Here is a 7,431-nt window from a genome sequence, read left to right on the forward strand (position 1 = left end):
AAGTGGAAAACAGAGTTGGAAAGGTGGGATGAGCCAGTTCTTTGAAGAATTTGAGGAGCAGGGAGAATTTGAGTGTGTAATTATTAGGGAATTGGACAGCAAGGATGTGGGTGAGGAGGGCAAGATATTGAGCAAGAGTGCACAGCTAGAAGTGAAGTGACCTGGAAAGCCCTAGAGACCCGATGGTGAAAGTCACCCAGCAGTAAAAAATATCAAATGTGTTAGCTGTTATGAAATTAATTTGTAGGAACCAACAGCTTTCATACACACAAATAAATCCCAACTTTACCCTAAAGACCAATGACAGCAAGATAAGAAAATTCTAAGGAATGGATGTTTTACGCCATGTGCATAACTTGAAACACACACAAATATATACCTTTCAGACATTTCTGAATGGTACCAAAAATTGACTTGCACAAAAAGAGAGACGTGCCTTTATCACTGGATGGAATGACTGGGCATGGTAAGGGTGTGAGTTCTCTGTAAGCGAATTTATAAATGTGACTGAGTCCCCAAAATATACCCAGGAGCTCTCCTCAAACTAAGCAAGTTGATACGAAAGTTCACACAGATAAACGAAAACGGAAGAAGAGCTAGGAAAAAAGCAAAGTGCAGGTATGGACGTAGGAGTGGGCTGGCTCAACCAAAGTGACCACGTGATTAAAACAAGTTGCTGTCGACACAGTAATAGACAGAAAAAAGCAACGTGATATAAAGTTCAGATGTAGACTCCAGGGCATAAGGAAATTTAGTATGTGATAGATACTAACGAGATGATATATCAACTCACTGGGGCAAAGATGGGATTGGGCAGAAAGGAATGAAATTAGACCCATAGGTCGCACGGTATACAGATTAAACTCCAGATAAAACAGAGATCTAAATGCAAACTAGGCGGCACCTGGGTGTCTCAGTGGATGAAGCATCAGACTCTTGATTTCTGTTCCAGTCATGATTCCACGGTCGTGTGGGCTGCACGCTGACAGCACAGAGCCTGCTTGGAATTCTCTCTCTCCCTTTCTGCCTCTCCCTTGCTCACATACTTTCTCTCACTCTCTCTCTCTCTCTTTCCAAATAAATAACAAACATAAAAAAAAAAAACCCTAAACATAAAATAGGTGAACAAATGACCCACAAAGGCATGTGAAGTAAACATGACTTTCAAGATGTAATTCAGTTATATGCCAATTCTCAATAAAGCTGAGAAAAATAAAAAAGAAATATTAAAAATATATATATAACTCAAAATGCATATGTAGTGCCAAGAAAATAATGGAAATAGAACTACATAAAATAAACATATCTTAGGGCACCTGGGTGGCTCAGTAGGTTAAGTGTCTGACTTCGGCTCAGGTCATGATCTCACGGCTTGTGGGTTCAAGCCCCGCATCAGGCTCTGTGCTGACAGCTCAGAGGCTGGAGCCTGCTTCAGATTCTGTGTCTCCCTCTCTCTCTTCCCCTCCCCTGTTGTGCTCCGTCTCTGTCTCTCTCAAAAATAAATAAACATTAAAAAAACTTTTTAATTAAAATAAACTTCTTTTCATGACACAAAAAATAAGAACAAGTCAAAACATAGGTGGAAAATCAAATATCTATAACATATATCAAAGATGCTGCATACATTTATATGTATATGCATACACATGTATATGAACATTATATATATAGATGTCAATTATTGAAGAAAAATACACACATGGCAAACTATGTGAATAGGAAATTAATAAAAAAGATTAAAATGGCACTTACTATGATGAGCACTGGGTAATGTATAGTAGTGTTGAATCACTATATTGTATACCTGAGACTAGTATAACACTGTATGTTAACTATTATGGAATTTTTAAAAATACCAGAATAAAAATAAAAATAACTTAAAAATAATAAATAATAAAAATAAATATTCAGAATATTTCACAACAACAAAAGGAATAATCCAATGCCTGTGCTCTATTCTTTTCCAAATTAATTTTAATATTTTCCATGAAAATGAACACTCTTTTACAGCACAAAAATTAAAAAAAAAAGAAAATGGCACTTTAACACAAAAGTCTATTCAGATTTACTTCTATAAAAAATGCAAATTTAAACTAAGCCGAAATGTTATTTTTTTCTATTTGGCAAAAAATAGAAACTTGCCAACTTGGTTTTACAAATCTGAGAAGGAACAGAAATGCTTTCATATTGTTGGTAGGAATGCAAAATTGAACCCAGACCCTCAAAGTTCTATATCTTTGGGAAATACCAATTTCCTTAAAATAAAGGGATTGCTTTTTTGTGGAAAAAGAAATTGGACAGTTCACATTTAGGGGAAATTGTCATTATTTACCAAAACACCATATGCAAATTACGCTTTTGCCCAGGAAATGCCCTCCAAAATATGAGAAGATATATCCCAAGGTTACTAATTGAAGCATTATTTGTACTGGTGAACTAGTGGGAAATCGAGCTAGATAAACTGAAAAGGTAAAAGACAACAGAAAATTATCTTCTTTTTTTTTTTTTAGAGTATAGTTGACCCAGAACGTTACATTAGTGTCAGGTGCACAAGAGAGTGATTCAACTCCTCTGTATGATAGGCTGTGTTCATCACAAGTGTAGCTGCCCTCTGTCACCACATGATGCCATTACAACATCATTGACCAGATTCCCTACGTTGTACCTTTTATTCTATGACTTATTCGTTCCACAGCTGGAAGCCTGTGCCTCCCTCTCCCCTTCACCCCTTTTGCCCACCCCCCACCCCCATTCCCTTCCCCTCTGGCAACCACCAGTTTGTTTTCTGTATTTATAGATCTGATTCTGCTTTTTGTCTGTTTGCTTATTCATTTCTTTTGGGTTGTTTTTTTTTTTTTTTTTTTTTTTGATTCTGCATATACGTGAAAGCATATGGCATTTGGCTTTCTCTGACTTATTTTACTTTGCACAATACACTCTAGGTCCAACCATGTTGTGGCAAAATGGTAAGATTTCATCCTTTTCATGGCTGAGTAACATCCCATTGTGTGTATCTGTCTATGTACACATCACAGCTTCCTTATCCAGGATTGGGTTGCTTCCATATCTTGGCCTTTGTAGATAATGCTGCAGTAAACATAGGGATGAATATGTCTTTTCAAATTAGTGTTTTTATTTTCTTTGGGCAGATACCCAGGAGCGGAATCACTGGATCATATGGTAATTCTATTTTAACTTTTTGAGGAACCTCCATACTGTTTTTCACGTGACTGCACGAGTTTGCCTTCCCACCAACAGTGCGTGAGGATTCCTTTTTCTCTGCATCGTCGCCAACATTTGTTGTTTCTTGTGTTGTTGATTTTAGCCATTCTGACAGGAGTGAGGTGGTATCTCATTGTGGTTTGGATCTGTGTTTCCCTGATGATGAGTGATGTGGAGCATTTTTTCATGTGCTGGTTGGCCATCTGGATGTCGTCTTTGGAAAAGTGTCTACCCATGTCTTCTGCCCATTTTAATCAGATTATTTGTGTTTTTGGCGTTGAATTGTGTAAATTCTTTTTTTTTCCCCAATATATGAAATTTATTGTCAAATTGGTTTCCCTACAACACCCAGTGCTCATCCCAAAAGGTGCCCTCCTCAATACCCATCACCCACCCTCTCCTCCCTCCCACCCCCCATCAGCCCTCAGTTTGTTTATATATCTTGGATATTAACCCTTTATCAGATACATTATTTGCAAATGTCTTTTCCCATTCAGTAGGTTGCCTTTTTATTTTGTTGATGGTTTCTTTTGCTATGAGAGCTTGTTACTGTGATGTGGTCCCAACGATTTAATTTTCCTCTTGCCTGAGGAGACATAGCTAGAAAAATATTGTTATCGCCAATTTTAGAGAAATGACTGCTTGCGTTCTCTTATAGGATTTTTATGGTTTCAGGTCTCACAATGAGGTCTTTAATCCATTTTGAGTGTATTTTTGTGCATGGTGTTAAGAAAGTGGTCCAATTTCACCCTTTTGCAAGAAAGTTATCTTTACATAAAGTGGATTTTAGGGTGAACTGTTAAATGAAAAGAACATACTAGTAAAGAGAAGAAAAAATGGTGCTATAAGAACATCAGATATCAATATGAAGATATGGGGGAATCAGAAAGCCCAGATGCCGCTGCTTATTGTGGAATATTAGGAGGGGCCCCTGGGTGGCTCAGTCCATTAAGTGGCCGACTCTTGATTTTGACTCAGGTCATGATCTCATGCATGGTTCATGAGTTCAAGCCCCACATCAGGCTGTGTGCTGACAGTGTGGAGCCTGCTTGGGTTCCTCTCTCTCCCTCCCTCTCTCTCTCTCTCACTGCCCCTACCCTGCTTGGGCTCTCTCTCAAAAATAAATAAATACCCATTTTTTTTAAATATATTTTTTTCAACGTTTATTTATTTTTGGGACAGAGAGAGACAGAGCATGAACGGGGGAGGGGCAGAGAGAGAGGGAGACACAGAATTGGAAACAGGCTCCAGGCTCTGAGCCATCAGCCCAGAGCCCGACGTGGGGCTCGAACTCACGGACCACGAGATCATGACCTGGCTGAAGTCGGACGCTTAACCGACTGCGCCACCCAGGCGCCCCAATACCCATTTTTAAAAAGAAAGAAATACCAGGAGCTCCAGCTATGTTTCATAGGCATTTAAAAACAGTGAAATCCACAATATTATTTATATAAAAATGAATACCTCTGGGAGAAGAGAAGGCATTTGCTTCAGCATGATGGTCAGTGGCTGACAGAATCAGCTGGTGGAAATTTCATGGGGGAACGTGATATGTACCTAGTCTCAAACTAGCTCCCCACAAATCAGTGGCTGATTACAAAGGGCTAATGGCAACTTCACTGTGGACAAACCTGGGGGGTGCCAAAGTTAAGCAAGTTCCGAAAGCAAAAATCCCCACTAAGAAAAAATGAGGACAATGTCGCTGGAGTGGTACTCCACCCCAAAATGTACAGCCCGAATCTAAATGTGAGGTGCCGTCGGACAGACTTCTTTTGTACGCACCATGGTTTCTTCCTCTGCAGAGCCTACCCCTTCTCATCAGCCCTCCGTCTTCTCCACTCACCACCCCAGCCATGACCAGCAGCTGCGAGGAAAGGTACTCAACGTCTACCACCAAAGTGCAGGGGGAGCCGGTCACCTGGGCAGGAACCACAAACCTTCTGACTGTCCAGCTCCGAACCTGGCTCTGGGCACTCTTCACTTGATGGCACATTTGGACAGTGCCTGCAATGCACAACTGTGTGCTTATGACAGGTAGAAATGGTTACCTGAGAAAGGAGAAGTCCACATCACATTTGGGACCACTATAGGGACTGACAAATGGGGAAATAGCTGTTCTGCTTCCTGTAAAATTTCAGTGTCAAAATGTGGACAGGGGCGGAGGGTAATGATGCCCGCTCATGCACCCTCTTGCTCAGCGTGGCCTTCCAGGCTCTGTCCCCTGGCCCCTCCACACAGCCCGGGGCCGGCAGGAAAGTCACTGAGGTTGTGAAACTCACTGCTGTACTCTGTGGGGAAGGGAAGTGAGTCATATTTATGATATCACTTTGTACTTTTAGAATGAGCCTTGAATTCCACTTTGTTTATTTATTTTTAACATTTTTATTTATTTTTAAGGGGCCCAGAGAGACAGAGCATGAACAGGGGGAGTGCAGACAGAGAGGGAGACATAGAATCCAAAGCAGGGTCCAGGCTCCGAGCTGTCAGCACAGAGCCTGACGTGGGGCTCGAACCCACAAACCGTGAGATCATGACCTGAGCCGAAGTCAGACGCTTAACTGACTGAGCCACCCAGGCGCCCCCTTGAATTCTACTTTAAAATTCCCCTCAAATTTATCTTCTTGGTGGTGTGTTATCAATTTACTATTCATTCACAAATAGTCTTAAACTAAGCACTGGCGATCAACTAAGCAAATATTATCCAAGCATTAATAATGTGTTTGTTTGCTATATAAATGTTCACTTATTATCTTTCACGTGCTGGAGCACAGTGTGAGGTCTGCTGATGATTCAGCACTGAGAAGATGTGGCTTAGAATTCCGTGGCGGGGGTGGGGGGGGGCGCCTGCGTGGCTCAGTCGGTTAAGCATCCGCTTCGGCTCAGGTCACGATCTCACAGTCCACAGTCTGTGGGTTTGAGCCTTGCATCAGGCTCTGTGCTGACAGCTCGGAGCCTGGACCCTGCTTCGGATTCTGTGACTCCCTCTCTTTGACTCTCCTCTACTCGTGCTCTGTCTCTCTCTCTCTCAAAAATAAATAAAGATTACTAAAAATTTAAAAACCAAGATTTCCATGGGGCAATTTGTTGCTGAATTCCTTTTGTTTGTCTACAGAGTCATTATAACAAATTCTGAAATGCACCCCCTACCCTGTCAGGGACAATTATTTACGAGGCAGGGAGAGACAATCTATGTGTGAATAGCATAAAACCGGTTTGAAGTGCAAAATTAGTCACTTCCATGAAAGTCCTAGACACCAGGTGAGATTATATTGGATCTGTAGGTGAAGGGGAGCCTAGCGGGGAGGGATTCAGGAGACGGTTAGGCCGAGATAGGAGTGGAGACTCACCAAGAGAGGCAGATTCAGATCTGGTATCGACCCTGAAATGGGAAGTAACAGAGTAAGAATTTCTGCGTAGGAGAAATGGGGATGAAGAGCTCTTTCCAGGAGAATCTGTTTCCCCAGAGAGGAGGAAGTTAGGACCCACGCCTCATGCACATTCACGTTTTGGAACACGTGTTGGAAGTTGAGAGCGGACGGTATCGCCATGCCCTGTGTGCAGGCTTTTCAGTTTCTGAGCATTTTGTCTCCCCTCACTTAAGAACAATGCCATTGCCTTCTTTACTAGTAAAATAGTAACCTCTAGTCTCCTGCGGATTTTTTTTTTTCCTAAAAATGCATTGTTGACCTTACCATTTGGTTATAAATATTCAATTACTTCTGGAGACCCCCAAACTACTGATGTCTGAGTGGGCCAGTGAGAGTAAAGGCATAAAGAGGAGGTGTGATTAGTGGGTCCCTGAACCCACCCTTGTAGTTAGTTTTCTAGTTCTGGAATCTTTAGGCGGCACAGATATCCTCAACAACGGGCAGTGGTTTTCTGACACGTGGAGTAAGAGATTTGGCAAAGGAAAGGCCATGTGGAAGGCTCTGGAAACACGTCTCCCTACCGAAATAGTGGAACGAAGGTAATTCTGCACTCTTTTACAAAAAATATTTATTTATTTTTGGGGGGAGAGCACAAGCGGGGGAGGGGCAGAGGATCTGAAGCGGGCTCTGTGCTGACAGGCTGACAGCAGTGAGCCCAACGTGGGGCTCGAACTCATGAACTGCGAGATCGTGACCTGAGCTGAAATCAGACGCTCAACCACCTGAGCCACCCAGGGACCCCAGTAATTCTGCACTCTTGAAGAGATTGCACAGATTTGCA

This window comes from Lynx canadensis, chromosome E2 (assembly GCF_007474595.2).
Source record: "Lynx canadensis isolate LIC74 chromosome E2, mLynCan4.pri.v2, whole genome shotgun sequence".
Taxonomy (NCBI): domain Eukaryota; kingdom Metazoa; phylum Chordata; class Mammalia; order Carnivora; family Felidae; genus Lynx; species Lynx canadensis.